Consider the following 15,497-nt stretch of genomic DNA (forward strand, 5'->3'; position numbering starts at 1 on the left):
CTCACTTAGTCCACTACAAGCTCTTCCTTTAGCTGTAGACCTAGGCATAACAGTTTTGGAAACAAGAAATAATGAAGTGCAATGCTAAAGAGTGGGAAATGAAGAACGATTTGAAGGTGTGAAAGGATTTGGAAAAAGATAAAATGTAGTGACAGAAGTTTATTTCATTCCCATCATGAGATTTGGCAATGGTTATATTGCTTCTTGCCTTCAGTTACCAAGGCCACAAACCATTATTTTCAGAGGCTCATTGCCCTGTATGTGCATCAGAATTTGACAGAAAGATAAAGGGGTTGTGAGCGAAAAATTGGCTGTTCCTCTTAATAGATTTTCTTTTTCTTTTTCTTTTGGAGAGGATATCTTGTAGAAGGAAATACTCATAAAATAATAATAGTAATAATAATAATAACACGAATCATCATCATCAAATCTTTGTTAGAAAACTGTGCTCAAATCAGATCCCTCCACCCTTTACCTTCCCGTTCTCCATCTTCACTGACATAAAGAACATGTACGAAATACTGATAATTCTCTGGAAGTACTCCTGGCTTGCCCACCAGTGAAACTTTTATTAAAATTTTAATAGACACGTAAAAGAAGTAAGCTTACCGACAGAACAAATTCACCAGATGAACTATACAGTTCCCAGACAATGCAATTTAAATTATATAATGAAATTGCAAACAGTGGAGTAAATTAAATGAGAAAAAATATATTCTGAGATATTAACCAAGGGGGCTCACAAATCAAGCTTAGGTTTTCTTGGAGACAAGATGAACGCACTTGTATGTGGACAGTATAATCTTCCATTTCTTCCTCTGATATCACTCTAACTGGCTTTTCAAATGCACTGACAGAATGCAGTTTTTACTGGAGAGGGATTCAGAATGAGAATTCCTTCTGCTAACCACTAATAAGCAATGCTAGCAAGAATATATGATATTTTTAAGATTTTGTGCATAGCGCATGAGATTAGCTGAGAGTTCATTATTCTAATATGGTTGTGCAAACCCAATTCAGTGTTAGTTCAATAGGAATTGTACTTTGCTGGGAGGTACGCATTTGTTCCTATTACACTGCACGTGCCGCAAATTTTCAGGCTTTCATTTGCCTCTCACATTTGGTACTGCAGGCAAAATGCCATTAGGCAAAGGTAAGAGGAAAAGGCAGACAGAGAAGCCACGAGACCCTGGTCCAGCCTCTGACCTCCGCTCAGGAGGTACAGTTACAGCCAAATTATGCTATCAGGATTGTTCATTTCCTACATGATCTGAGCTTTATGCTCCACGAGGAGAAGGAGAGGTGACTGAATGGCTTGAGGTACAACCTCCCCATTGACTGCATACTGACAGTGCTATTTATTCCTTAGACCCTCATCTCAGAGCCGAGATGTGCAAGAGTGCTCCGTGTGTCTGAGCCAAATGCTATTTCAAATGCCATGTTTGGCTTTTATTTCTTTAAATGTGATCAGATTACTATTAAAAATATTATTTCTCATTCTGTTTGTGTCCGTCTCTTCCCGACGCCTCCAGTGAAGAGGTTTCTTATCTATTTTGACAAAAATTTAAACCAAATTGACTCTGCCATAGAAAAATGGACACCGAATCTTGAAGGGTTAAACAAGCTTCAGAAAGGCTGAGATTTTTCTCTCCATAGAAACTGCATGCTTGAACGATTCCTAAGCTGTTAGGGTTACCATGGTAATTATTATTCTTAAATGGAGAGGTTTATTTGTGAAGCAAAAAGACCAACAAACTTGTTGCCTGTATCTCTAAATCAGAACTGCTTGCAGCCATCTTTAAGGAGGGGCGAACTTTTTTGGGGAAGAATTGAATAATGCAGATCAGTCTTTATCAGAAAGTGTGACAGGCTTGCATAAAAGAAAGGTGGAATGTGAATATATGAGGGATATTTACTGAAGCCCCATTTATTGGATGGGCTTTACCATTTTTACCTCTTGAAGGTAAGCTGAGGATATCAACAACCCCAGAATCAATTGTATTTTAGGGGAATCGGTTTGTTAGAGCATCTGATAGATTGTTTATGTATGGCTGATCATAATGGTCTTGAGGTCAATTCGTTTTAATGCAAAAATGGCTCTAAGAGCTTAAATTAACTATTTAAAAATTTTTTTTAAATCCTGAAGTCACGGCCTAGTGAACCTATTTCTCCTGATTTTAGGGGAAAGAGACCTGGCTGGCCATAACAACAGAGTTCATAGCCGACTTTAGCAATGTAGAGCACTTCTGCAAAGTGTAAGAGTGGTGTTATGAGTTGGGAAGGCTCAATACCCTTCACAAGTGTACAGGCTACTCTGTGTAAGAGCAATACTATCTCACAAATTTGGGACAAATTGTACAAGTCTAAAATGAACTCTGTGCTCTCTCTGTTACACTCAGTTTGACCTTAAAATCAGACATAAAGGTTTGAAAGCAGTCTGGAAATTCCTGATGGACAGGTGTATCCCTGTACTCTCTACATGCCTTTACTGTACATGCCTTTACTCTTGCCCTTATTGGCGTGTAACTGTGACTCTCTTGTCGGTCACTCCTGGTAGATGCTGGGCCTCAGAGCCTAAGGAAGAGGAGGCAGGAGATGGAGCACGAACCCAGAGTCAGGGTGCCTGTGTTCAAGCCCCTTATCATTCGCCCTCTATGTGACTTTGGTAAGTTTCTGAATCTCTCTGGATCCAGTTTACCATCTATAAAATAAGTATGATAAGAAGACCACCTTCATAGGGTTGTTGTTAGAATTAGATGAGTTAATACCTGTAAAGCTCAGAATCACTCAGAACAGCTCCTGGCACAGAGAACATGTTATGGGAGTGCTAGTAGCTTCTCAAGGGATATTGTCTCTTTATTACTGTATTCTCAGTGCCTATTCTCAGATTAGTTGCTTAATAGAGGTTTCTTGAAGTAATGACTGGATGAACCTTTGATTCAATTAAGGGACCCTTTTGTACCTTCTGCCATGATTGGTCATCTTGCTCCTCGGTGAGAACTTCCGGTGACCAGGACTCAGGGCATAGCAGCCCATTCTATTGTTGGAAAGCTCTGCTCAGGAACTCTTTTGTCTTCCTGGTACCTCTCTTCTATGGACAAAGGAAGCTTGAGCAGGCTGCCTTCTGGGGAAAATGTGTCTCTTTAAGCCTGCATGTCCTGACTATAAAAAGCCTGTGGTGTTGGGCAGGGAGAGTGTTGGTTTCTCTCTTCCACACGTCAGTGGTCAAGCTGTATATGCCTGACTGTAGTCAACAATGAGAGGTGAGTTCTAAGATTGTATTTTTGTAGAGAGATGGTTATTTCACTTGGCAATTCGATCTCTAAACAAGGCATCTTGCCTACTTTATGGAGTTATTGTTCACTACCCCATTTTACAAGAGGTATTCGGAGAAGACTTCCTTGACATTTTTAAGCTACTGGGATGCGTTTTAATTTGTTTCTAGAGTATTTAATCTATAAGACATACCAGGCTGAATAATTTATGTAACAAAACAATGACAACAAGGTCAAAGCAGAAGTATGACTTTACAGTGGGGAATATTCATGACATGATGCTATTTGAGATATGCTTCTTGAATATTAAAGAGTTTTTCCTAATGTTATGTTCCAATTAAACAAGTGGAAAGGTATAAGAAAGAAAATTGGATTCATTTTGAATTAAGCAAGTTCTAGCGTAGCAGTCATCATATTTCTAATTGAAAAATGTCAACCACTGTCTGTCCACATAAAGTTTAGAGATGGTAGCTGGGGGTGTTTTCTCTTGTGACCTAGTTGTGATATAAACCATAGAGTGCCAGATATTCTGCATCAATAGATCAGATACTCATAATCTGATTTATTCAGTGATATATAACCTCAATTATTTATTTTCGGTTACATTTCAACTTAAAAGGAGAAAGCCAAAGCAACAGAGTTTGCTGCTTAAGGTAATTATAAGATGGCTTATAGATGGAGTTCTGACAAGATCTAACTCTGTTCTTCCTTTTCTAGCACAGTAGGATTTATGCTCTGAAAGGGATAATGGCTTCTTATGTACAGTGGACAAAAATTAGATCATCTCATGCATAGTGTAGAGAGGATTAGGGAATGAAAAACCTGAATGTTTGCTGACCTCTATCATCAATTAATGCTGTCGTCTGGGGCTAACCACCTTGATACTGATATTTAACATTTATTAAGGACTCATTGTATTAGCTAATTAATTCTTGCACTTTTAATAAACAAGCCAAGAATCTTAGTGCCTTAATGTAAATAAAGGCTTGTTCCTTGCTTACATCAAATCAGAAGGGACCCATTCTCATTCCAGTTAGTGCCTCTGCCATCTTCTAGGGCTTCAAAATCCTCCAGTGCACCCCTTGCTGGCAGAATGACGAGGGAAGCAGAAGAGAGGAAGAATGTTACAGAAGTTAGAGGGGGCCAGGCCTGGAACTGGTGTTTATCACTCTGCCCGTTTTCATATATACAGAACTCACTCACATAGCCATACCTGTCTTCAGCCACAGCTGGGAAATATAGTAAAGCACGTGCCAAGGAAGAGAGGGCATAGGTGGTGTTGAGTAACTGCAGCTAGGCTCCACCACACTGTGATTAGCTCTCTAAATATTTCACTTAATTCTCACAATAACTTTTTCTTTTAATTAATTAATTAATTTTGGGTTGAGTTGGATCTTTGTTGCTGCACGTGGGCTTTCTCTAGTTGCTGAGAGCGGGGACTACTCTTTGTTGTGGTGCGCTGGCTTCTCATTGCGGTGGCTTCTCTTGTTGTAGAGCACGGGCTCTAGGCGCGCAGGCTCAGTAGCTGTGGCTCGCGGGCTCAGTAGTTGTGGTGCACGGGCTTAGTTGCTCCACGGCATGTGGGATCTTCCTGGACCACGGCTCGAACCAGTGTCCCCTGCATTGGCAGGCGGATCTTTAACCACTGTGCCACCGGGGAAGCCCTCACAATAACTTTTTGAAGATTAAGAAACTTGGGCTTAGAAGGGTATAGCTGGACTCATTCTTTTGTCTTAGTCTGTGCCCTAAGCCCCTATGCTTTTTTGCCTCCTTGTCTTTTGAAAATCTCTAATAATTTTCTTCACTTTCATTATGAAAATGATAGTATTCGCAATCCCTGTTATATCTCATGAGATACTGGAAAATTGTGAACATGTCCAGACTTGCCTGCTTTCCGTTACATAGATAAACTGAGCATCTTTTTGTGGCTAACTCATTGACTTGCATAGTATCTGCCATCTCCTCCTATCCTGTGCAGCAATTCTCTCCCCGTTTTTTTTGGCATCATAAAATCTTCCCCCTCTACTGGATCATTCTCATCAACATACAATTGTTACCATTTCTCCAGTCTTGAAGATAAAAACACCTGACTCCACATAGCTAATTAGCTATTGCCTCATTTCTCTATTCTTTACAGCAAAATATTTTGAGTGGTGTATATTTGCCATTTCCAATTTTCCTCTGTTTCTTCCTGAATTCCCTCCAGTCAGGCACCTCCATCACTGCAGCAAAACTGATCTTGGTAAAGTCACCAATGGCTTCTTTGTTGCCAAATCCAATCAATTCTCATTTTTCATCTTATTAGACCTATCAGTATCATTTGACATCATATTATCTCCCTCCTCCTTGAAAGTCTTTCTTTACTTGGTTTCCAAGACACCAGCACTTACCTGGTTTTCTTTCCACTTTGCTGGATAGCATGTATGTGTTTGTTTCCTTAGTTCCTCTTCATCCCTCTAGCCGCTAAATAGAGAATTACTTCAGGGCTTAATCCTTAGATTAACTTTATTTTCTCTCTTTACACTCACTGCCTTGATGAGCTCATCCAGTTCGATAGCTTCAAATACATACCATCTAAAAGCTGAAGGTTTCCAGTCCTGATTCCCTGATAGAGAGTTCTCCAGATTTGTATCACTACCTGAATGTATGATCAGTATACCTCAAGGTAAAAATGCCCCAAATTAAAGGCCTCACTCCTCTATCCTAACTATCCTGATTCAAGCCACCACCATCTCTCATTTGGATTATCATAGTATCTTCCTAAACAATCTCTTTGCCTCTTCTCTTACTTAATTCTTACAGTCTAAAATGATCCTCTTAAAGGAGAAGTCAGATTATATCACTCCTATGGGCCAGCCAGCTAATGTTCTCCTTCTTAGAATCGAAACCAACGCCCTTGTAACGGCCCAAGAGGCTTTTCAAGATCTGATTCCCCCGTTTTTTTTTTTTTTTTTTTTTGCGGTACGCGGGCCTCTCACTGTTGTGGCCTCTCCCGTTGCGGAGCACAGGCTCCGGACGCGCAGGCTCAGCGGCCATGGCTCACGGGACCAGCCGCTCCGCGGCATGTGGTATCTTCCCGACCAGGGCACGAACCCGCATCTCCTGCATAGGCAGGCGGACTCTCAACCACTGCGCCACCAGGGAAGCCCTGATTCCCCCATTATTGCTATGACCTTGTCTCTTAGTTTTTTCCCCCCTCCCTTCAGCCCACTCTAGTTGCCCTGGCCTCCTTGCTATTTCTTGACCTTTCCAGTCATTTTCCCCACCTTGGGGCCTTAGTACTTGTTCTTGTCTCTCTTTGGAATACTCCTCCCATACTTATTTTCATGTCTCAGTCCTCAGCTTGCTTAGTTCTTTGCTCAAGCATACCTTTTCACTGAGGCTAATTAGCAGTATCCCATGTGCTGGTTTAAATGAGCTTCTGTTCATTTCAGCATTTACCCTATTTAAATTTTAACTGCCTATCATGGCTACCTCAATACATCTCTTTTGGATAATTCAGTTTCTATAGGCAAAATGCTGTGAGTGTCTCAGACTTTGACTCCCTTCTCTGCAAAAACAGTATCTGAGTTCATGGGGAAGAAGGCTATATGACCTTGTAGAAGTAACAGAGGTTGACCCCCTAACCTGGTGCTGCTCATGAGATATGTTATTGGCTGTGCCCACTGAGGAGCTGTAACTTTGTCTAGTACACGGGACAGTGTTGTGAAAGGTAACAGAATATGCCACCTCAAAATATACCTCTTTGGCATAGGGGTTATTTTGAGCTGATTATTTTGAGAAACAGCAGACACTGAAGAAGAACAGAATAGAAGTTACCCTTTCGTAGGGGATATTTACATTTATAAAGGGAATCTCCATTTGTACAGGTGTCTCCCTTTTTGTACCAGGAAGAGAAGGGTGGCTGTAAATCACAAGAGAATCTTATCAATGGAAAAGGCACCAACTTAAATCTGCATAGCAAACATTACTCTTGTTTACCATACTTTCCCTGGTAAATGACGTCCCAACATCTTTCTTTCTTTTATCTGTCTTTAGCTGAAGATAAAAATATTTAAGCTGATGGTTTGAGCCACCTCAGGGAGTTACTCATTTTTCCCTGGAAATCTCCACCTGTACATGATGTGTAAATGTTCATAAACTTCTATTTGCTTTTCTCTTGTTAATCTGTCTTTTATTATAGGGGCTTCAGCCAAAAACTCAGAAGGGTAGAGGAAAATTATTTTTCCTCCCCTATAGTTACCATCCACCGATGACATCTGAGGATAGTCAGCTCTTGACCTGTATTGGTCAGGGCCTAATGACCCCACCGTGCTTCTATAACCTTTTCTATTCTCTTGTGGCCTCCACAAACCCCTTTGAGGCTCTTCCATGTCGTCTGTCTGGCACAAGGGCACAAGGCTTAGCCTGTCCGCCTCATAGACTCTGCCACAGAATCACCTCACCACTTTCCCCCACAGGCTCATCAGTTGGGCCCAAAACAGGTCCCCTGACTCTTGACTTAAAGTCCACACCACCTAGAAGCCATGTTTGACACAGGTATTTAAAACTGGACTATCTCTCCATTTTACATCTGTACTCTTCTCTCTTTACTATACTGAGACACGTAGGGTTGCCGTATGCAGCAGTAATGCCCATAAGTCCCAGACAGGGAGCAGGGCAAGAGGCTCTCTTTCCAAGGAAAACTGGAAAGGGAAAATCAGAACATACATATGACTGTGACTATGTCATAGGACGTATGACTATGTCCTTTCTTCTATATCCATTTTTGTCCCAGAACCACTGCACTAGAAAAGGTAGTTTGTCCCCTTCCTTTTGGCTTTTGCTGAATGCAGGCTTGTTCCCCTGATATTGTACTGCTTATTGAGATGGCATCTGCCTCTCCCTTTTCCCTGAGGTTATAACGGTAGCCACGGAGTGTGGAGTAAATCAGGTTTATCAAATAAGAACAACTAATCATCGGGTATTTCAAATACACCCAAGATACACACTGTGCATTTTTTAACGCAAGTTTCATTAATTCCCACCATCCAAATTAAAAGAAAACTTAGTTCATAATTTGGGATTCTGAGATAAACTTCAAGTTTAGGAGAGACGGAACCAGTTTTTCACTGAGAGATATAGCAAAAGGGTTGGAAGAGAGCATGTGAAGTGTTGTTCTTAGAGCAAGTAATTGGAGGAGCTCTTAGTACAGAAAGTGAGGCACTGACAGGGCTAGTATAATCATTTTACTACCTGTAGAATCACACAGGGCCCAGCACTCAGAAGAAACTTTGTTTAATACTCTGTGGTAGCTGCCTGGATGTTCTTAATAATTTTTTTAACAAGATGTCCTGCATTTTCATTTTTCACTGACTCTCTGGGTACTGGACATATATTCTTACAGTTTAGAGCACTTGAACATAGAAACGAGTGTTTGCTTCTTGTCTGAAGGCTGGGGACTCACTAGCACACACCACTGAGTAGGGCATGAAGGAGCAGCTAGAAGCAAAATTTGCCACCCCCAAGGTCTCTTTGGGATGTATCATTTTGAAAGTCAAGGCCCAAAAGACAACTCAGGAAGAAACTTTGACTTTCCCCTTAACTGCCTAAAAGAATTTAGTTAGAGGACCTGTTCCAGGAAGGGAGCTATCACTGTCGATAACTGTAGTATGAACTAGGTGGGATAGACAGGGAAGAAACTAGCAAAGTCTGTTTGTTAAAATTTCTCTGTGTTCCATTGTCTCTGCATGTCCCAGTATATATTTGTTTACCAAACATTTGCTTTTCCACCTTCATATGAATTGCCTTCCACCCCTTTAAAGTCCCAAACTACCACCCCCAACATCCTCTTTTGTCTTTAGCCGAAGATAGTATTTAAGGTGAGGGTTTCAGCCATTTTGGTGAGTTATTCATTTTTCTGGGTCTCTCCTATGTATACATATTATTAAACTTTTGTTTGATTTTCTCCTGTTAATCTGTCTCATGTCAATTTAATTCTTAGATCAGCCAGAAGAACCTAGAATGGTAAGGGAAAATTTCTTCCTCCTCAATAGGAGGTACTGTTCCCAAAAAAGAACGGGGGGAAATGCCTCCTCCAGTTACCCCTTGGCTCTCAGAATTTATAGAAGAGGAGGTCAATAAAGAGGACAAAGTCGTGGCTGACTTACTGGAGGTTTTCTCATGTCATAAGATGTACACACAGTGATGAGAATAGGGCATGGCTCACCTTTGAGAGGTGATAGTCATTAAATGGATCTAGGCCAAGACTGAGATGCCCCTTTACCACCAATGTTATTAATGCAAGTAGAATTTTTCCTCCTTTGCTGCTCTTGCTTCTGGAGGAATGAGCACAAGTAAGTCTGCTTAAGGGTTTTAGGCTCAGACAGAGACGAGGGGAAACTCAGAAAGGAGGAACATGGATTGTAATCATTGACTAAAAAAGTGATTATAATTCAAATTGACTGAATACTTATTCAGAAAAATCAAGATATTCAGAACTAAATTGTATGACAGAAACCATCAGTTTAGATGAATGTTTACTTGGGAATTGACCAAATAAGTAAAATATCTCATCTCAGCAATTTGGGTGTTCAGGGGTCATAACAGTATTGTACAGTTTCGAGAATAAAGTCAGTTCATGTTACACGTGTCTGTGTAGAGAATTGTCATCTACACCAGTTACAAACAGACACATGACTAGTAAGTTGTACATAAAAGTAAGTAGTACATATATATACAGCAAACGCTGTATATATACGTATATTTCCTATTGATACTTTGAAACACATGGGCAGATCCACATTCTCCATGAATACTTGAGAGTTTACGTTAATGGCAATAAAGTTGATCAATACCTGATTTCTCTGTTGGCAGGTACTGCTCGCCAGGGATAGGAACCCCACAGAGAATGAGAGTAATCTCATTGGGGTTTTTCCGTCAAGTATTGTTTATTTAGTATCATACTGACCCCTGACATCCTAAATACACTAAATAATCTCCCGATTGATGGATGGCAGCACTTTAGGTCTGCTGGAAAAGCAGAAGACAATTCATCCTTCTTGTCACAATAAGGCAAATAGCCCACGAGACAAACTGAAGACCACTGTAGCTTTAAACAAGAATGGCATTGATTAGAGGGAAAGCTAATGCTGAAAGAGAATCCTAGAGATACTGAGATGGAGTCAAAGAGCTATCAGTCAAACATAGAAAACTACAGATGAGAACCTGTGGGACTAGAGATAATAAGAACAGCAGGAGGTGAGAGAGAGGAAAACATATAAAGAGAAGAAAAAAAAACAATAAAAAGAAGATACATAAAAGGGAATGAAAAACCAATAGAAGATGCCAGAATTTTTGACAGTGAGGGGTAGGATCTGAAAGAACTTCTGAAGGAAGCGACTGAACTTCCCTGTGGGGCACCATCCTTGACAGTGAGATATTAACCTAGAGGGATATCTGTACAACACCAAGGCCAACAGAAATAAAAGACACAGAATAACTAAAATGCATGCACTAGATTGCATGTGTATACTCAGAAACACTCTATTTTAGCTATTTCAAAGAGAAGGTAGTTGGAAAAGCTGCATGTTTTAGAAAATGTAATCAAAAGAATTTTTTTGTTTGTTTTGGTTGTTATTGTTATTTTTCTTTCATTTTTCTTTTGGCATGGCAGTCAGGCCCCATTAGGTAAGGCTGCATTTAAGAACCATTTTAAAATAGAATTTTTAAATTCTATTCTTCTATTTATTTTCTTCTATCCGTCCTCTTCTCTCTTTTATTTTAGAAGCTTTTGGCATTGAAAGTATTTCTACCTTTGATTATTGATCACTCAGTAGCACTCACAGACTAAGCTGCAGGTCTTAGTTTGGGGGAAACAGTAACTTCTTTCAGAGAACGGATATGCAGTTTAATTGAGCTTCATGTTTTCCCCTGCATTTTGATTTCATCTATCCGTTCCCATTCATTAAAAATCACATGCCCATGATAAAACCTGGGTCAGTTGCCTTGTCTAGCTAAGAATCAGGAGTTCATTATTTACTCCATATTGTGTAAATTCTAATCAGATACCAGGGAATCTTGGTCCTGTACCACATTGTCTCCTCAGGCAGAATGCCCTACAATTTTTAACACCACAGAACAACTCCACAACAGAGCTGATTCCCTTGGATTCTTCCTCAGCCGATGCAGATAACATTTTGAATAAGATAGGGCTCCATTTATTTTTAGCAGTTTGCTTATTTATTTACTTTCGTGGTGGAGCCAGATAAGAGACTGACTGAGTTCACACCCAGTGGTGAGCATATTGGGTGACCCGTTAATGCTGGTGACTGAGCTCTAGCTCGGGCCCACAGGCAGTTCTGTTCAGATTTATGGCAAGACCTGGTGATGGATAATATAAATGTTTATTCATACGAAAGCAAATGAATGCATCCCGTGTAAAAACTAAATTGCAGATAGGCTCATTTAAGACTACTCAGAAACAGTCATTTACTCTGGATGGGAATAATGCCTGAGAAGGGCCTGATAAGTCTCTGATCCTTTGACATATAGATAGCACAATAGAGATGGAGATAAGCATGTTCCTCACCTATATATAACCCCCTGAGGTGATCCCTAATGCATTGTGGGTTTTTAGGCAGGTGGAAGACGTTAATCCACTTGGAAGTATCAGTCAAGTCACAACTGTGCTTTAGCTCAGATGGTCTGAATAAAACTTGCTGAGACAAAGTTTGCCAGAAGGAAAAAAAAAAAGAAGTCCTACTGTGGAGGTCTTAGGGGATTTCAAAGCACGCTGAATCAGATTATCTTCTGATTTAATATTTTTCTATAGTTCAGGGTAGCTTACGAAGTCACCAGTTCTTACATCAAGGGGGATTCATACATTTGGGAGATGTCTGTGTAGGCCAATTGATTCAGATATTTTGGCCCCCTAAAAGTGATTGTTAAAATTCATGATGTAGTGGCTAGAAGTCCAAGATCAAGGTGTTGGCAGGTTTTGTTTTCCTTGGGGTCCCTCTCTTTGTCTTGCAGATGGCCACTTTCTCTCTATGTCCTCACACGACCTTTTCTCTGTGCTTGTGCATTTCCTGGTGTCTCTCCTTCTTCTTATAGGGACACTAGTCATATTGGATTAGTACCCCACACTAACAGCCTCATTTTAACTTAATTGCCCCTTTAAAGACCTTATCTCCAAATATGATTATATACTGAAGTGTTGGGGTCTAGGACTTCAACATACGAATTTGGGAGGGGCATCATTCAGCCCATAATATTCTGCCCACTGGATCCCCCGAAATTCATGTCCTTCTCACAGGGAAAATACATTTGAAAATAAACTGATGAAGAGATTTTGAATCAGCTAACATATAGAAGTCTGAGATGACTCATTGCATTCCCAAGGGGATCTGTAGTTTGAATTCTCTGGCTATGCAATAAAATGAGGATACTTTGGTTTGGGAAAAAGAGGAACACAGAAGCAAAGAAGGTGCCTTTTGGGTGCCACTCTCAGGAATGGTTGCCTCTGTCTTTAGAATGAAATCAGAATTGGAAATCATTTTACTGATCGTTTAGGACAGTCCCTTCACGTTTAGATGGGGAAACAAAAAGGTGTGAAATGGCCGAAGGAACTCAGCTATTTCTGTAGCCATGTTTGGTTTAGAATGTGGATTTCCTGATCCCTGAACTAGGATACCTCTCTATAATCATGGACCCTAAAGGGAAAACTGTTCTCTCTTAGAGTGGCATATGTGGCTGGGGAGACAGCACCCATCTTCAGTGAGACACTGCTGAGAGAATGTGGCTTCCTGATGGTCCTAGAATGTATATATTAGAGATACAATATCTAATAGTTGTTCCTTTTTAAATTTACCTTTTTGTTTGTTATTGTTGCTAGTAGTGCTTACAAGTGGAGAATACTGGGATATCTCATATGTTTCCCAACTTTCTCAGTAGTAGCTTAGACAATATTACAAAATGCCTTCCTCTTCCCCGTTGTGCTAACAGTGCCCATAGTGTGGCATGCCATATATTTCACTATATTATAAACTTTTTATGGGCAAGTGTCTTATTTTTATCCTTTGAGCCCTAGCAAAGAGCTACCCACTCAGGTGCTTAATATATGCATATGTGTATTTACTTAATATATATGTATATTATTTACTTAATATACATGTATGTCTGTGTACATACATGCATGCATATGTACACTTATGTGTGTGGCGGTGTGTGTGTACCTGAGTGTGTGGCCCCTTGTGGCTCTAATGACTGACTGCTCAATAGAGGAATAAAGGTTGCTTTCAAAGCAATAGTCCTGGAGAGGAGACTATTAACTCTTCAAGTGTTGGTGGCAAAACCAAGGCAAAGGGTTGGTTCCGTTGGGGAGGATATGTGAGAACAGATAACCTGTTGGGTGCACTATACTAGGAGAGGGGTCATCCATGGGCATATATAGTATTTGGTCCTTGCTCACCTTGCCCTTGACTTCACTCCCAGTGGCTTCTGGATGTATAGTGACATTGCAGGGTAACACAGGTTCATCCATGAATCTTTCCTTAAACCCTCAGGGAGAATTAATTACTTCTTCCTCTGTACTCTTAAAGCAATTAGTTTCTGACTCTACCACAGCCATTGTAATGTATTATAAATGTCTGTCTCCCGTTAAACTTTGAGTTGCCTAAATGCATGGATTATGTCTTAGCTATCTTTATATCCTTAGTGCTGCTCATGTAAGAGATGAATAAATGAAGGATAAATGCCAGAATTTGACTACACTCCTCAACTATCTGTCTGTCTATCTATCTGTCTGTCATCTATCTATCCATCTACACTGTTCTAAGTACTTTAGAGATATTAACTTACTCAGTTCTCCTAACAGCATTCTTCTGCAGAGAAAGAACCTGAAGTTCAAAGACATTAAATAAATAACTTACTCAAGGCCACATACCTGAAAAGACAGAGTAAAGAATTCACACATCAAGTGTGGCTACAGGGTCCCTCCTGTAACTAAGCTCACTGTGCTGTGCCTATCCTGGCTTGGACGTTCAACACTGGGGCAATCTTCCTTAAAGATGTTAAGAGATTAGGGCTAGTACTAATGGGGAGCAGGATAAATCTTTTTTTTTTTTTTTTTTTTGCGGTACGCGGGCCTCTCACTGTTGTGGCCTCTCCCGTTGCAGAGCCCAGGCTCCGGCCGCGCAGGCTCAGCGGCCATGGCTTACGGGCCCAGCCGCTCCGCGGCATGTGGGATCCTCCTGGACCGGGGCACAAACCCGTGTCCCCTGCATCGGCAGGCAGACTCTCAACCACTGTGCCACCAGGGAAGCCCCGAATCATTTTGACTAGGAATAATAGGAATGTCTGTAGCAAGAGGCTTCTGTTGGCAGTTGGGAAATCACAGGGCTTCTCTTTGGAAAGCCACAGGGAAGGGATAGACTGATGCAAAAATGGTATTTGGGAACTGAAGCTACAGAGTTTGAAGGATGGAGGCCTCTTCTCCTTCCATTAGGGTTTAGGTATAATAGAGGTGGTTTTCTCTGTTTTATGAAGGTGGTTGTACTTTGACCTGTTCTCCCCTCTGAGGCAATAACTAAGACAAAGGCTCATTAATTTTAAGGGATTATAAATGAATATTATATCTTTATTATTGCTGTTTATTCATAAAATAAGCCTACACTCCACAAATAACTTCAGCAAATATTTTCAGAGGCTGCCAGAAGTTTTGCTCTTGGCTGGTCTTGTGGTTCACCACATATAATAGAAGGTCAAAGATGCTGAGACCTCTGAGGTGTCAACCAATCCATTTTTTACAAACCTCTCATTGAATTATAAGCAGATATCCCAGTCAGGCCACACAACAACCCCAGAATTGTCTGCTTCTCATTACAAACTTAGAAAGGCAGAGAGCAAATTTACAGTTCCTATGTTGAATTGTTAAACCCACAGGAATGTGTGACTTAAAAGCCCATTTGGTGCCTTGGAGAAGCATGGTGAACAGTTACATTTGACATTACTCATGTCCTTCGGGGAAATGCTCTTGCTCTTGCTGAAGTAAAGTTCCTGGAGGGAACACTTTGCATTATGTATTCTTTCCTACTCACTCTGATTACTTTTCTTGACATTCCCTTGGGTTCTTCCAAGCTAGACACAGTCTCTAAATTCTTAGCGATGCTCTTCACTTCTAATACATGTGCTGTTCCAGCCTCATTGTGCTAGTCATTCCCCAATTTAGAGGAATTTAGAGGG

At 40.6% G+C, this 15,497-nt stretch overlaps 1 long non-coding RNA gene across 5 annotated transcripts in view; it reads left to right on the forward strand.

Moving 5' to 3' along the window:
- LOC307182973 overlaps positions 1-15,497 on the forward strand; it is a 459,338-nt gene that overhangs the window by 9,696 nt on the left and 434,145 nt on the right. For all 5 annotated transcript variants that reach the window (XR_013827313.1, XR_013827314.1, XR_013827315.1 and 2 more), the window contains exon 2: positions 2,558-2,665. This is a non-coding gene — a long non-coding RNA (uncharacterized lncRNA). The remainder of the gene's footprint in view (positions 1-2,557; positions 2,666-15,497) is intronic.

The sequence above is a fragment of the Stenella coeruleoalba genome, assembly GCF_951394435.1.
Source record: "Stenella coeruleoalba genome assembly, chromosome: 2".
Classification (NCBI taxonomy): domain Eukaryota; kingdom Metazoa; phylum Chordata; class Mammalia; order Artiodactyla; family Delphinidae; genus Stenella; species Stenella coeruleoalba.